This window comes from Mytilus californianus, unplaced genomic scaffold (genome assembly GCF_021869535.1).
Source record: "Mytilus californianus isolate M0D057914Y unplaced genomic scaffold, xbMytCali1.0.p SCAF_10, whole genome shotgun sequence".
In the NCBI taxonomy this organism is placed as follows: domain Eukaryota; kingdom Metazoa; phylum Mollusca; class Bivalvia; order Mytilida; family Mytilidae; genus Mytilus; species Mytilus californianus.
This window is the reverse complement of record NW_026262582.1, coordinates 9,929,212-9,947,169: the sequence shown is the minus strand read 5'-3', so window position 1 is coordinate 9,947,169 and position 17,958 is coordinate 9,929,212. Positions and strand designations below refer to the sequence as shown.

The 17,958-nt window shown below is 32.7% G+C and overlaps 1 protein-coding gene across 1 annotated transcript in view; it reads right to left on the bottom strand.

Moving 5' to 3' along the window:
• LOC127717580 (nuclear hormone receptor E75-like) overlaps positions 1-16,129 on the bottom strand; it is a 233,400-nt gene extending 217,271 nt beyond the window's left edge. The window contains exon 1 of the mRNA XM_052223282.1: positions 16,126-16,129. The gene's annotated coding sequence lies outside the window, so the exon portion shown is untranslated. The remainder of the gene's footprint in view (positions 1-16,125) is intronic.
• Positions 16,130-17,958: the final 1,829 nt, after the last annotated feature.

The following is a 17,958-nucleotide window of genomic DNA, read 5'->3' as shown; positions in this document are numbered from 1 at the left end:
GTGTGGCTTATGTTTTCGCTCATTAAGAATGATCCATACGGATTTTTGGTCAACGTCAATGTCGTTTTCAATTTTTACGCAATAGAACTTTCGTATTCGTCAATTGCAGATCTCTGAGCGTCACGAAAAGCCCATTTCGCCTGCTTGTGATGATTAAACACATCTCATTTTATATCATGACAGTTACAGTTGTTTAACCATTCGATTCTGTTCAAACGCATTATGTCGCGCAAATGTGTGAGACTTTTATTCCAATATGGATTAGATATGGCTTGAATATAGAATACGGCAATGTCTCTTGTTCGGCACTATCTTGTTGTAGTACTCCTCAATAATGAATTGATTAATTTCGTGTCTTAGAAATTCAGCCGTCCACAAGTGTTGTGATAATGCTGTAACCATACTTGCGTGCACGATTCCACGAAACGGAACGAGTTGATTGGTCACTTTCAGTGTAAGTAAAAACTGAGTTTTCTAATGTTATTGAACATAATATTGGTCGATGGTCTGATACTGAACAAAGATTGACTTTCTATAACTTTTGCATTTAATACCTTTCCAATTTCTGATAGCGGCATAAGAATATGATCGATACCAGTAGACAGACCACCGTCGTGTGATTGAAACGTTGTTACTGGTCCATGGCAAAACATTTGCGTATTTACTGAAAACAATTCGTACTATAGTATTAAGGAATACATTAGCCTACTTCTTTCATCGGGATTAAATTTATAACGCGGGCCTTGAATCTTTGTATTGAAATCGCCCATTAGTATGACAGATCCCACACCTTTATATACAGAACAAATTTCATGCAAAAGTTCGACATTATACTGGTACAACTGATGAGGCTGTGTTGTAGATGGTAAATAAATCGATAGAATAATAAAAGTTTGTACAAAAGGTAAGTTAACTTGGATGCCAATGATTCAGTCACTGTCAATGTCTATTTCAGTAACAAATGAAATAATGTCTTTTGGCACAAAAAAGGCTACACCACACCGACTGTTGCATGACATTGATTCAGGATTATGTATGTCCACACCTTTTGCTATGGAGACAAAGTTATTATCTATAGTGCTAAGTACATGAAGCTGGTATGTACGTAACCAATGTTCGGAAATAGCACAAATGTTAACTTTGTATTCAGCTAATAAATCGGAGAGACATAATATACTGGAAAAAATCCCATACAATTCCAGCACATCAAATTTAAATTGTTATATGCCATTACGTCTGTTAGATACTATCGAATGTTCATTCACAAATTGTTGCCAGGAAAGCCATGGTTTCGTAAAATATCCATTTGGCCAGGAAAGTGGATCACTAATATACGGTTCGTCATCTGATACGACGTTTAACTGTGCGGAGGCCATCCTTTTATAAGGTCTGTCAAAATAGCGAATGAAAGTCACTTTTACATTTCGATCTTCTAAATACTTCCGCATATGTTTCTCAGATCCGTTACGATTATCGATTCCACCGACATAAAACCGACTGACTTTTTTCTTTTGGACAACGCCTTTGAATGTTATGCACACTGAACTCGGAAAATTAACCGGAATTTGTGCTGACCATTATTCGCAAACGGTTGATCATTATCCATTATACATTTTCCACAGAGTTTGGTGTAATGTCTGAAGACGAACTGACGGATGTAAATGATTTTTGATGGGAGCTTTTTTCAACATTTTTCTTGTGATGATTGAACTATTCAGGGTCAACAATTGAAACTCTCAAAAGTGAAGAATCAGTTTCATTGTTTACATTTGCCATAGCAACAGGAATCTCTGTATTTGTCGCCAAATCAGTAGTTACAGGCTTTGAAGTAGCAAGTGCATATGACATTTGGTCGGAACATGTCAGTTGCTTGACGTTTTTCTCCAACGCGCTCGTACGTTTTCGGAGTTCAGTTACAGATTGGTTATTGGACAACGTCTTGTTGTTAAAACTGAGAACGGAGATATTGATCTCTTTAAGTTCATTAGACATAATAGACACTTTAGACTTAAGGTTACACAATCTAGATGCACGACTGTCGCTAATCTTTGTGATTCTGATGATTTCAGAATCAAGTCTAGATTTTGTTTCATTCGATAATGTTGTAGTCTTATCTAATTTAGTTTTTATGTTGTTGATCTTATTTACATTTTGACGAACAACTGAAGTATTGACTAGATGGTGCCACGCATAGTACCTTCGTTGTTTTTATGATATTGGGATAGTTCTGTTAGACTATCAATATTTGTTTTCTGCGTTTTTTCAAAATTCGCAACGGCGTCATTCAACATATTGTTGTTTGAGCGAATTATGTTCCAGTATTATTCTCTTCATCTGACTTTGAATGTTTATGTGACGTTCCTTTTGCTTATTCAAATCAGTATGCAACTTTTTATTCTCGGTGTACAATCCGTCTATTTTGTTAGTTAAGTTTGAGACAGTTTGAGAGTTAGATGCTTTCAGTGCGAGGACAGTTCTTTCTAATTGGATAAGTTTTTCACGCAGAATGTTGTCGAAATTTGGTGCCGAAGTAGTGACACCAACGTCGATATTTGACAAAACTGGTCGTTTGTGTCGAAACTGTGGAGTCCTTAATAATGTATTGCTTTTGAATTTAATAAAAAAAATATGAACTTTGTGATAAACGTCAAGTAGACACCAACCAAATAACACAATGCAGCATAAAAATGTGTTAACAATGATTGATTGATTGATTGATGTTTATCATAAGGATATATAACTATTTAGAACAAAAGTTCTTAAGTTTTACAATGGTTCCATTACATGTCCAGACGATGATATGTTTCTCTCTCTGACTTTCTCTTGCTAAAGATGTTTCACTTTAAATGGTATAACTTATTGATCTTTATCTATAATATTTAAAAAAAAAGTTTCAAGGATTATGTAAAAAAATGTAATTTATATATTGTTTCAAAGTATATGGTCTGTTGCAAGTCAGTGGACGTCCGGTATTTAATGTTTTGATATAGCACATATTTATGGAAACCGTTTATTTAATATTTGTATTGGAAAATTTAGCATGATTGTTTTGGTTGTTAATATATTGTATTGCATTTAATGTAGAAAAATCATGTACCATTTATGCTTTTGTGAACTATTATATAACTTTATAACAAACTTTTCTAAAATTGTCCGATTATAAATTTTGAAATTATTAAGAAACTAAGGTTTCAACTCCCTCAGGCAAAGTTGACTTTAGATGAATTTGGCTATTTATTTTAGGTATGTTTGTCACATAGCTCTTCAACGGTTTCGTTACTTATACATCCTCGGATTTCAAATGTTTAGCTTGGAGCGTTCCTGATGAAGGTAAATCCAGAAAAGCGCTTCGGACGCATGAAATTTTCAAACGAGTTGTTTTCACTTTTTAACATCACTGGGTCGATACTTTTGCTGGTGGACTATCAGTCCCCGAGGGTATCATCAGCTCAGTAGTCAGTACTTCGGTACTGACATGATTTAACAAACTTTTCTAAAATTGTCCGATTATAAATTTTGAAATTACTAAGAAACTAAGATTTCAACTCCCTCAGGCAAAGTTGACTTTAGATGAATTTGGCTATTTATTTGAGGTATGTTTGTCACATAGCTCTTCAACGGTTTCGTTACTTATACATCCTCGGATTTCAAATGTTTGGCTTTGAGCGTTCCTGATAAAGGTAAATCCAGAAAAGCGCTTCGGACGCATGAAATTTTCAAACGTGTTGTTTTCACTTTTTATAACTTTTGTTAAACCGTGGGAGACCAATGAGCAATATTACAGAACCGTAATGTGTAGTATAATGATTTATTCTTCTCTTTAAGCATTATTACAAATCGTTGATCAATAGAACACATCTGTTTAAGCAAAATTCCAAATCGTTGATCAATAAAACACATCTGTGTAAGCAAAATTCCAAATCGTTGATCAATAAAACACATTTGTTTAAGCAAAATTTCAAATCGTTGATCAATAAAACACATCTGTTTAAGCAAAATTTCAAATCGTTGATCGTTGATCATTAGAACACTTCATTTTAAGCTTCATTGTAAATCGTTGATCAATAAAACGCTTTTGTTAAAGCATTATTATAAATCGAAGATCAATAAAACACATCTGTGTAAGCAAAATTCCAAGTCGTTGATCATTATAACACTTCTATTCGAACATTGTTATAAATCGTAGATCAATAAAACACATCTGTTAAAGCAAAATTCTAAATTCTAAATCGTAGATCGTAGATCATAAAAAACTTCAGTATTACCTATTTCGCCAGGACTACCTCACCAATTACACCAAATCAATCAATTCAGTATGTCAGGATTACAACATTATACATTAAACACTTGTCCTCAGTTGATCGAGATGCAAAACACTATAAAAGGTTTTTTTTTATATAGGTATTTAGGAGACTGAACTTTCAGCAATTATGGGTTTAAACTGAGCATAATTTCTCTAAAATTGATATGTTCAAAACTACATGTAGTCTTTTGTTTAACTGTCATAATCTGTTTTTAGGTTATAATAGCTTGTGTCGGAAACTGTTTTATTTTAAAGGTATCAATATAACTGTGCTTGGGAAAAAGTTGTTTTACATTTTTCCGTCTTCAGGTTGGCCTTTTGTTTACCCAAGGCAGGTGAAGGAAGTCAACTTTGCAGCGCTGTGATTTGATATAAGGGTATCATTTTGGTCTTTTTTTCTGAATAACTGCAGCGTGTATATTTACAATATAAATTTTGAAACACATTGAAATATTTTCCTGAGAATTATTCGAAAAGGCTTCCAAAGTTTTATATTTTTTTGTTTTAAATTGTGGGTGGCCATGGATACTATAAACAAGATCCGTTCGAAAATTGTCATGCCACCATTTGACTTCAATTTTTTAAATAGACAAATAAAATACTTGTATCACACATAACTGTTTTTTCCATATATTTATTATGAAAAGTAGTGAATTTAGAAAATGTTTGTATTGTCGCCTGTGGAGAAAAAATACTATCGTTCTCCCTTGAAGAAGCTGGTATCGAACTATTTCCTGACAAGTATTTTTTTATGTCAGTTGACTTCACTCGACAGTGGATTCTTGATTTAAAACTAATTTTGATTCCAACCAGGATTTCCCTGATAGAGAGCTGATATAGAAAAGTTAGCAAGTGTAACAAAGGTTTTTGGTGATTAAGTTGATGTCATCTCTTCGAGAGTTTTACCTTCAGGACTTAAATTGCCGTTACAGACATGGACATGGATGTCTACAGATATGCTCATGCATAATGGATGTCTACAGATATGCTCATGTATAATGGATGTCTACAGATATGCTCATGTATAATTGATGTCTACAGATATGGTCATGTGTTATAGATGTCTACAGATATGCTCATGTATAATGGATGTCTACAGATATGATTATGTGTAATGGATGTCTACAGATATGCTCATGTGTAATATATGTCTACAGATATGCTCATGTATAATGGATGTCTACAGATATGCTCATGTATAATGGATGTCTACAGATATGCTCATGTATAATGGATGTCTACAGATATGCTCATGTGTAATGTATGTCAACAGAGTGCTCATGTATAATGAATGTCTACAGATATGCTCATGTATAATGGATGTCTACAGATATGCTCACGTATAATGAATGTCTATAGATATGCTCATGTATAATGGATGTATACAGATATGCTCATGTGTAATGGATGTCTACAGATATGATAATGTGTAATGTATGTCTACAGTATGCTCATCTATAATGGATGTCTACAGATATGCTCCTATACCTTCAGGACTTAAATTGCCGTTACAGACATGGACATGGATGTCTACAGATATACTCATGCATAATGGATGTCTACCTGATATGCTCATGTATAATGGATGTCTACAGATATGCTCATGTATAATTGATGTCTACAGATATGGTCATGTGTAATGGATGTCTACAGATATGATCATGTGTAATGGATGGCTACAGATATGCTCATGTGTAATAGATGTCTACAGATATGCTCATGTATAATGGATGTCTACAGATATGCTCATGTATAATGGATGTCTACAGATATGCTCATGTATAATGGATGTCTACAGATATGCTCATGTGTAATGTATGTCTACAGAGTTCTCATGTATAATGAATGTTTACAGATATGCTCATGTATAATGGATGTCTACAGATATGCTCACGTATAATGGATGTTTACAGATATACTCATGTATAATGGATGTCTACAGATATGCTCATGTGTAATGGATGTCTACAGATATGATAATGTGTAGTGTATGTCTACAGAGTGCTCATCTATAATGGATGTCTACAGATATGCTTATGTATAATCGATGTCTACAGATATGTTCATGTACAATGGATGTCTACAGATATGCTCATGTATAGTGGATGTCTACAGATATGCTCATGTGTAATGGATGTCTACAGATATGCTCATGTATAATGGATGTCTACAGATATGTTCAATTTATAATAGCCACAATCCCACCCTACTCTTCTTAATGGTACGTTTTAACTGAATTCGAAAGCAAGCCATATTTGTTAATGTTCGTAGTAGCAGGTCCTTTTTGCACAGCTTACCCCTTTTTCGGGCTTTCCCCCTTTTTCGGAGCATCGGAGACCACACCTATTTTTATTGATTCATTATTCAGTATGTTTTGTAAACTTTAGGATGTCTTTTTTTATATTTAGTTTTCCTTTGGTAGAATTGTTGGTCAAAGTGTTAAAGTGTTGGTCAAAGTGTTGCTCAATCTTTAGTGTTTTAATGAGGTGAACACTAGTTTACATTTTGTATACATATGTATTTTAATAGGTCAACTTACCAACCACCAATGTAGAGTCATGTTAGGTGATAGGAGTATATCGAGGGTCTGGATTGGATTAACAGAATAAAAAACAATGGGAAAATAGTGCAGAATAAAATGCAAAAAATGTCATATCAGAATGAACAACTGAACAAAAATATTTCTTTCTGCCATTGCACACATCCTACTACTTGATCAGTTGTCTAATTAAATATTTTAAAATAAACAGCTATACATCAGGAAAATATCTTACATATAAAATTTTACTCTTTAATTTATTCTTAACCTTAAAAACAATTGAAGCTGATATAACTGAAATCTGATTTTAAGGCAGCCATCTTACATCTACTTATTGTCCAATTATATAAAAAGAAGAATGATGAAGATTTCAAAGAAAAACTTGTAAACATTTTTAAAGTCTCTAATTTTTAATAGATATTAAGTAGAAATGTCATTTCAGGGAAATGGGGATAATCATTAGAAGGTTAATAATGGAAATTAATAAAAACCATCTTTATTTCTCTCATTGTTTTTCTAACACTGCTACATGTTTTTGTTTTCATTTCAACAATGTTCAAAGTGTTATCTTCTTCAACATCTCAATTGTTTAAAACACTTACAGTTATTTTGGTCCTTATCGACAGAAAATACAAGACTATATATAGCTTAATAAAGTCACATATATATCATTTAGTTATTTGCCGTCGAAATACAATGTGTATAATATAGTCACAGAGAACTTGTCTAAAGTTCAATGACATTTTTTAGATTTAAAACATAAACTGAAGAGCCAATCCTAGGTTAGAATATGGAAAATGTATACTTAAAGGTAAGACATTTAGAAATTATAACCAATTAATTTTAAAAACAATAATGTCTAGTATTTTAATTTTACAATCTTACTTTTGTTTGATCAATTAATAATGCATGCTCATGAGTTGTTGTACTCTTAAAACGTGTTGATTTATTGGTTGGCTGTTAATTGCTTAACATCCAGAAGCAAATATTATATATAGATTGCGTTAATAAATAAATTTTAAAAATATGCTAAGCAAAGCGGACCAACAAAAATGGAGGGCTATTTTTTTAGACTGCCATATTATACCAAGAATCAGGTTGTTACGAAATTAACCTTTATTTATGACGTCACAAATATATCCCTAACAACGCAATTGGTCTGAATCTTCTTTAACTGTAACATTTGGACATCTTACAATACGTTTCATCAAATTTTCAAAACATAGTTAAAAAATTTAAGATTTTTAGATCCAAAGTTATGAGTTATTGAACCAACTCCTTTAAGAAATATTTTATCTCTCGTAAGAACTTGTTTTCTTTCTCCCACGGTCTTAGAAACAAAGTTTCCAATGGGAGTTCGGGGATAGATCTAACAGGCAATCTAGTAAATTCCCATAGAAAAACTACTATGTTCACTTAGGAAAAGCCATATTCCAATGGAAGTTATAAATTCATAATTCCCATATTTTATCTATTTTTTTTTTAAAAGGTAACATATATCTTTACAAAATTTTGATTTAATGATTCCCATAAAATTCTTCACACTTTGGTCAGTAATTCGAATAGTTAACTCTACGAAATGTTGGCACAAGATTTTACAAATCTTTAGAATTGCAAATTTAGAATAGGACGTATTTTGATTGGTCCTCAAAACATTCATTTTAGTCTGGACTCACATTCATATTCGTTCATTTGTCTAGTTTAACTCTTTTTTAAATGTTTTGAAATATTCTAAAATAAACAGCTGTACCATGTACATCAGAAACAATTTTACTTTTTGTTTCATTTCTTTACCCAAAAAACTTAAGCTGATAAAACTGAAACTGAAATTTGATTGGAAGTCAGTCCAAAAAGTATAGTACTTAATGCCCGATTATAAAAAAGAATGAATAACGAAGATTTCAAAGAAAGATTATAGAAAATTTCAGTATAAAATAAAAACTAATATCAAGTACCAAAGATATTTCGAGGAAATGGGGATAGTCATTAGAAATTAAAAGAAGGAAATTAACATGATTAACGAAACAAAACTTTTGTTTCCTTATTTAATATTGCCATTTTTATTTTCCTCATTGTTTTCCTGACATTCTAAATAAAATAAAAAATCCCATATTTTTGGTTTCAGTTTTAAAGTTTTATCTTCTTCAATCTTTTCATTATTTAAACCACTTACACTTATCATATTCCTCTTGAAAGGAAATACAAGACTATATTTAGTTTTATAAAGTCATGTATATCATCCAGTCATTTACAATATATGGTATATAGTTCGAGAGAAGTTGTCTTAAGTTCAATGATATTTTCAAGATTGAAAACATAAACTGAAGAAGACAATCATAAATAAGAAAATGGAAAAGAAATACTTAAAGGTAACAAGTTCAGAAATCATAACTAATTTAATGTTAACACGTGTAGGTTTTAAAAATCCAAAAAATACTGTATATATTTTCATATGTATTCAATGATGGAAGCAAGAATATGTGTCCATATGAAACCTTGCCTCGCCAACATTATTACATTTCCATGTTCAGTGGGATGGGAAATCTTGGTCAAAAGCCTAATTTAATACAAACTTCTATTCAAGAACATGGATTTTTTCCAACGCAAATAATTACAGAAACATTTTTTTGCTCTTGTTTTTTTGTGTTTTTTTTTATTATTTGGGGTCGAGGGGGGGGGGTCTATATTTAGTCAGGAAAGTTACTAAAACAAGTTATTATCTTTAAATACCATGAATACCTTGACAGCAAAATTATGTAAGAAAATATCAGAAAAACATTCTTGGAAGAGTTATATTGAATTGCAACAGAAACCTGGACTGCTTGTAGTTTTATTATTTTCAACATTAACATATCAACCTCAACCAATGTAGATAAATCGAATTCAATTTACGTAAATGGAAAACCATCTTTAGAAAACAGACTTCTCACAACGAGCGTTCTCTCTGGTGTCATGTCGTCATTTCAAATGAATTTTAGAAAAGAAATTTGTCGGACAATTCACAGTTTAAAGCAAAAACTATAGAAAGTTCCCAGTAGGACAAAGCTCAGGTGGGAAATATTTTGTCAGTTCCTTAACTAGTAAATGTACCAAGTATAAAGATCGCTTTTTTTGGCATTATGATATACAGAAGTTACTTTTATCTTAACTTAATGGTGATTTAATTTGTAGACTGACATCCAGAAAATGGTGAGAATGTTCACAGAGAAATGTGAATCATTGAATTTTTACAAATATCTATGCCAAAAGATTGGATCGGAGGAGGTTGTGAGAATGAGGAGGTTAGCTTTGTGCATTTCTGACATGTCAGAATTATCTGGGGGTGGCAGCATATATAGTGGAAGTAAAGGTGAAGGACTTGATTTGAAAGGCAGTGATTTAGATTTAATGATTATTGATACTAACTTTAAGGTGTATGAATCAGAAACAGAAGTTATTTGGGATGGTTTGACAATTCCCTTAATTATGAATACTGAGGAGACCCAACCATGTTTTACACAATTACGTCTTCTAAATCATCAACACCCATATCAAAATTTCAAATACTTGTGGCAAAAAAATCATCTTGGATATATGTTTTCAAGTGAACAGTATAAGCTTTTAATTTTGTCGTCTGCTTTTTGGTTACCCGAATTGGGAAATAAATGGCGAATTCATGGTCCATGTGTATCAGACAATAATGAACAATTTGATTACGCAAATTGCCTTAAATGTGACCAATGGATAGTTCAAGCAAAGCCATGGATTGTTAGACCACGTACAGCATGGCCTTTACCTGAAGTCATTTCTAAAATAGTATCTTTTGGGACGTTATTTGTTCCAATTGGCTGCAAAGGCTCCGAAAATGAAAATCTGGAATGGAGAATTTCATTTTCTATTGCCGAAAAATTTCTAATGTTTTCCTTTAATCATACACAATTATCTTGTTATGCTCTTCTAAAGATCTTGCTGAAGGAAATAGTAGAGAAATATGCAGATTTGAAAGGTTTATTGTGTTCATATTTCTTAAAAACATTGTTGTTTTGGCTTTCAGAAGAAATAGACACAAATTTATGGCGACCAGATAATATTGTGTCTTGTTTCATGTCGTGTCTGCAAAGACTGCTGTACTGTGTCAGATATTCAATCTTGTTACATTATTTTATTCCTGACAATAACCTTTTCTACTCCCGGTTCAATGTCATGAACAAAGAAAAATTAGAAATCATACTTAAGGATTTATATGAGCAAGGCATTAATTGTTTTACCTCTTCCGATACCCTGAAACATTATGAAAGACAATCATACAATGTCATTGAATCTTTAAGAAGCGAAAATGTCCTCAAAATAATACGAAATGTACCGGCATTTGCTGGCAATGGAAACATTAAAAAAATAATATATCATTGTCTACATCATTCCAGAACTGGCTTATCTAGAAGTTTATTTGCTTTGTATTTATCAAAGGCATGTCGGTTTGCTCCAGATGCATCAACATATGGATATAGCTCAGGAAACAAACATCAATACTACAAGTACAAATATGATCGTAGCCATTTATTGATAGGTTCACATTCAGATGCAGTATCAGGATGGCTGAGATTGGCTTCTTTCTTCTATGTTCATAAACAATATTTTGCCTCATTAAGGGTAATAAATCATGCGTTGCAGAAATACACAGATGAGAAAATTTTTACGGGAATAACTACATATGATTTCAAATTTATCCAAAAACAAAAGCAGGAGCTAAATCTGACGACAAAAGAGAACACATGTATCCAAAAACATGTGCTGAATCTGATGAATAAAGAAAAACCTTATTCAGTATTAAAAGAATTAACAATTGAAGCTCTTATATTTAACATGAGGTCGTTAACAATTCCACAAGAATTACAAATAGATGCTGTAGAACTTGTAGTGTATGATCCTTTATCATTTGCATATTTCATCAGCTTCTTATGTTACTACCATCTACATGACATGACATCATGTAGACATTATTTACAACAAATTCAATCTTTAATTTCAAACTTAAGTGTTGTTAATAAGAAGATTTCTGTTTGGAGTACACCTCTCATGTGTTGCATAGCTTACAAATTAATAGGTGAGACATACTCTGCTAGACAATTATTTCAAAAAATAGTTGATAACAACCCAAGGTTATCGTTGTTATCTAGTGTCATCTTACACTAACATGTCAATTTAGACGTAAAATTTGTAAAATTTGTATTTCTATTTTTCAATCAACACACATTATAGATCGTGTTGGTCTGTCTTCATAAATTACGGGAAATATCCAGATTCTGCAAATCATAATAACAAATATCATGGGAGAGACGATTTAGTTGTATAAGATTTTTCTTGTTAATTAACTAAAATTTAACACTGATAGTTCCTAGCTGCTCTGTATGAATTGGGAAAATTGAAAAAAGGTTTATCTAGCTATAAAATCAGGTTTAATCCACCAATTTCTACTTACCCAGTCAGAAATATGACAGTTATTTTCCATTCGTTTGATGTGTTTGGGCTTTTGATTTTGCCATATGATGAGGGACTTTCCGTTTTAAATTTTCATTGGAATTCGGTATTTTTGTTATTTTACTTTTTTTAAAGATTGATTGCTGCAAATTTTGCATTGAACTTATTTTTTGTTGTACTTGAAAATGTCACACCTGGCTCTAGACCTTGTCTTTAATTCAGTACCCCTTCCCGAATGCATTATTGTATTCCAAAACTGCCCGATTTATTAGCGAGTTCCTATGATAATAGAACTGGCCATTTACATGAAGTTAATCGGTAATTACTGTAACTTGTCACAGCAAATTTGTTGTTGCTTGTTTTTTTTCCACAGGCCATTGCTCATAGTAGGAATATATCATGGGATTGGTGTTAATAACGTTTTTACAAGGTATATTTTTGTCCTTTTCAACAAAAAGGCCTCGAACTTTTTGCAACTCAGCAAAATCTTATTTTTGTCTACAAAATAAAATGATTCCAATATGTAATTTTCTGGATGTAAAGATAGCATTTTTTTCCCCATTTTGGAAAATTTTACAAACAATTCAATGTTTTTTTTATTGTTTTTGTGCTTAACGATGTTTTCTTCTGACGTTTCAGTCTCGTTGAAATCTCGTTATAGAATTATTTCAAAAACATGTAATACAAGTGGAAATTATTATGAATTTCACACTTTGATAACAAGAATCACAAAATGCTTTAATTAACATTCAGTTGTGAACATCTTTCTGGAATCCTAAGATTTTGTCATGATGATACATACCTTCAAATTTTTTTTAGGTTGATATACTAATTATCAGAACAGAAACTATAATAAAACGTTATTAGAACTTGTTAGCTTAAGTGTGGACAGGATCTGAATTTCAAACAATTCAATTATTTTATTTTCATCTTTTATTTCAAAATTTCAGCCAACAAAAAACAAATTATAAGGTTGCAGCATTCGAGATATTTATCTCTGTTCTCTTCACAACTCTTAAAATCATATCCAGTAGCTTCATTGTCAGTTGATCACATAATGAATCATTTAAAATTTCACTGAATTAGTTGTTGCATTTATCGGGGATATGGACAGCCAATGAGGAAACCCTCATTTATTGAAACCAAAATGTGTCAAAGTTTATTTTGAATCTCTTGACACAACAATCTGGAATATCTTTGCTAAAAAATGTCAAAACTCATTATGATTACTATATTAATAAAGTAGTGTGATTTTAAACAAATTATACATGGCAGTAAAATATTCAAAAAGCATGACATTATTTATATATATTGTAAATATCAATTTGTATATTCAATTTGTCCACCTGTACAGAGAAAAAATAAAACAAATATCAAAGAAAGATTCTTTAATTATCAAAGTAATTTAAAGATTTCAAGTTGTCCATTTATATTCGATAAGAGGAATTCAGCAGGACAGCCACCTACCAAAACCTCCAGGCCAATATGACTATGAATAAAAATGTATGCCAAAAAATCATTTGGACAAAAAACAACCAGATTCTGTAACAAGTATGAATGTGAATGAAAATCTTGGGTAAACATCAATGAGACAGCAACCTACCAAAACCGAAGCCAATATGACTAAATGGAAATGTTGGGTACTAGTCAATGAGACAACAACCTCCTAGAACCTACAACATATACGAGTCAATAGAAATATAAGTCATTAGTATATGAGACAGCGACCTGAAAAACCCTCCAACAAATATAATTATGAATGAAAATATAGAATATACGTCAATTAGACAGCATCCTACAAAAACCTCCACCTAAAATGACTCGTAATGGAAGTGTAATGTATTATTGTATGAGACAGCAACCTACCAAAACCTCCATCAATTATAATTATGAATGCTAATATATGGTATACGTGAATGAGACAGCAACCTACCAGAAACTACAACAAATATATTTATGAATGGAAATGTTGGATATAAGTCAATCAAACAGAAATCTACATGTACCAGAACATCTAACTCATACATGTATGACTAAAAATGGAAATGTATGGTATAATTCAATGAGACAACAACATATCAAACCCTCAAATGAATATGATTTTAAATTGAAATGAGGAGTATTAGGTCCGGGTACACAGTTATCGTCCTTTGATTTTCGTTGTCCACGAATATAGTCCCTAGTGTGGACAGTGTGTTACTTGTCGATTTTTTTATACCCCTTCCAAATTTATTTCTCCATGTTTTATGACTCAAATAGTAAGTAGGGGGGTGAAATGACACTGTAAAAAAATTTAGGTCATGAATTTTAAAGTGAAGTAGTGATTTGGTACAGCTGAAAAATGTTAAAAATTAGCACTTCGGAAGCTGTCAAAAGATTTGAAGACCCCCTTAACATGAAATTGTCCATATTTTGAGTTAGAGCCGATGAAGTTTTCTATAATTTGGATATAATTTGTCCCAAAAGTAGTACAACACACTGTAAAAATATTATTGAGAAAGCGCAGGTTGGATTTTTTTAATTTTCATTTATTCTCTAAAAGAAATGCACTACGAAATAACTGTGTACTCGGACCATTAGACAATTAAAAAGAAACCTACCAGAACATTATACAAATATGACTTTTAATGGAAATATGGGTTATCGGTTAATAAGACAGTAGCCTACCGGAACCTCCAACATGTATGACTATGAATGGAAAGGTGGAGCATAAGTCAATGAGACAGCAACCTACCATAACCTCCAACAAATATGAACATAAATTGAATTATGAGGTATACGTCATTAGGACAGCAACCTACCATAACCTTCAACAAAGATGACAATGAATAGAATGTTGAGGTTTAAGTCAATGAGACAGTAGCCTACCGGAACATCCACTATATGTACTTTCAATGGAAATGTAAAGTATTAATCTATGGGATAGGAGACTAACTGAACCTCCAAAAAATATAACTATAAATGTAAATGCAACTTACCGTACATGTAACCATCAACAAAAATGATAGTGAATAGAAATATGAGGTATGATTCTAGGAGACAGTACTCTATTATCAAAACCTCCAACAAAAATATCTATCTATAGACATGTAGGATGTAAGCCAATGATAGTGCGACCCATAAAAAATCGAATAAATATGACAATGCATACATGGACACGTCTATGAGACAGAAACCTACCATAACCTCCAACAAATGTGAATATGAATTGAATTGTATGAGAAACGTCAATAGGACGGCAACCTACCGTAACCTTTAAGAAAGATGACAATGAATAGAATTATGAGGTATAAGTCAAGGAGAAAGTAGCCTACCGGAATCTCCTCTAGTAATACTTTCAATGGAAATATAAGGTATAAGTCTATTATATAGACAACTAACCGAACCTCCAAAAATATGTCTATGAATGTTAATGTAGTGTATACGTCAACAGGACAGCAACATCCAACAAACATAACATTTAAAAATATAAGGTATAATTATATGAGACAGTAAACTATTTTCCAAAAATATAACAAATATATCTCTCTATAGAAATATAGTATATAAGCCAATCAGACCTATCAAAAATCGAATAAAAATTCTATGCATATATGGAATCATTGGTTATAAGTCAATGAGACAGCAACCTACCAAAAACTCTAACTAGTATGACTAAACTGAGGGGTATAAGTCAATGAGACAGCAACCTACCAAAATCTCCAACTAATGTGACTAAAGTAGAAATGTGGGGTACAGGTCAATGAGACATCAACCTACAAAAAAGTGCAACTAATATGACTAAAAATGGAAATGTTGGGTGTAAGTCTATGATTCCGCAAACTACAATAACTTCCAATACATTTTCGTATTTATTGATATGTGGGTATAAGTCAATGAGACTGAAACCTAACAGAACCTCCAATAGATATGACTATGAATGGAAATGTAGCGTACAAGTCAATGAAACATTAGCCTACCGTAACATCCAACAAATAAAGATGGAAATGTAAGGTGTTAGTCTATGAGACAACAACCTTCCAAAATCTCCATCAATTATGACAATGAATATATACAGTCCGCCAAAAGTTAAGCACCATCTAAATATAACTGGCAATATTTTTTTAACTATTGTGAAAAAATTATTAATGTTTGGTGTTATGAATTGCCTTTAACATACACTAAGGAAATTTACTACGACCAAAAAGATCGAACTCCGATAAACCCCATCACGCAACTTTTTATCAAAGGTTATCTGCACTTTTACAAATACACTGTTTTGATACCTTTAAATCATCTTCCTGTTGTCCCGGTACAGGTGAAATTTGACCTTCATCAAGTCATTGTGTAATATGGCAAGGCATACGATATCTTTGGCTGAACATTGGCAAGCAATTGACATGTGAAATGCCGGTAGGAGCACTAGGAGCATAGGTAACCATTTTAATGTTAATCACACCGTCATTGTCAGGTTTTTACAACGTCATGTTGACACAGGGTCTATTACTGATAGACCAAGATCCGGACGACCCCGTTCAACTACTCTTCGTGATGACAGACTGAAGCCAACCCATTTAATCCTGCCCCGCAGCTTAGACACGACTGGCCTCCAGGTGGTCGTGTTAGTGTTCGACCACCTAAGCACCCAACATTGGTCTGTCGACTTCATAGAGGCAACCTAAGAGCACGTCGTGTTGTCAAGAGACCTGCCCTAACAGCCAGGCACCGTATAATTAGGTTTCAATGGGCTAATGACCATCGACGCTGGAACATGAGAAGCTGGCAAAAAATGCATTTGTCAGATGAAAGTAGGTTTCTGTTTCGACCAGTAGACGGCAGAATACGAGTTTGGCGGGAAAATAAAACTGCCTATGACCAAAAAAACATTTGCCCAACGACTGCATTCGATGCTGGTGGTGTTACAGTATGGGGTTGCTTCTCATACCGTTGTAAGCTGGGTATGCATATTCTGCTGGTAACATGAACGGACAGACAAACAGAGATTTGGTGCTTAGAAACATTGTAGTCCCTCACTTTGATAATCACCCACTTGCGTCAAGACCCTTGTACATGGATGACAACGCTAGACCACACAGGGCAAGGATTGTAACCGAGTACAAAGAGCAAGAAGCCATTGACACTATATTTTGGCCTTCCATGTCTCCAGACTTGAACATTATCGAATATGTCTGGGATGCCATTGGCAGAAATCTCAATCGCAGAGATCCACCTTTGCATAATCTTGGCGATTTAAGAGTGGCAATTGTTGATGAATGGAACAGATTTTCTCAACTAAAGTTCAGAAGGCTTGTACAGCGTATGAGACGCCGTGTTATGGAACTGTACCGGAAGAGAGGTGGTTACACATCTATTGACTCAAATATTGACATTAAATTTACCGAACATACCAAAGATTATTTGTAGAGAATTTTCATGATATTGGGTGATAAATTTTTGTAAAAAAATAAAATCACAGTGAAACTTAAATTCCGTTTCTGATTTGTGTAATTTACACTATTTCTATGAACGCAAAATTTAAATGCATAGAACCTGCATAAGTAACCAAACTTAAGTTTACGGTTAGTTTATGGTATAAGTTAGCAAAATTGCTACATGAATGTTTCTCTTTTTCGAGGAATAACTGATTTTTTTAAATGAAAAAAAATCGATGCAAAAAAAA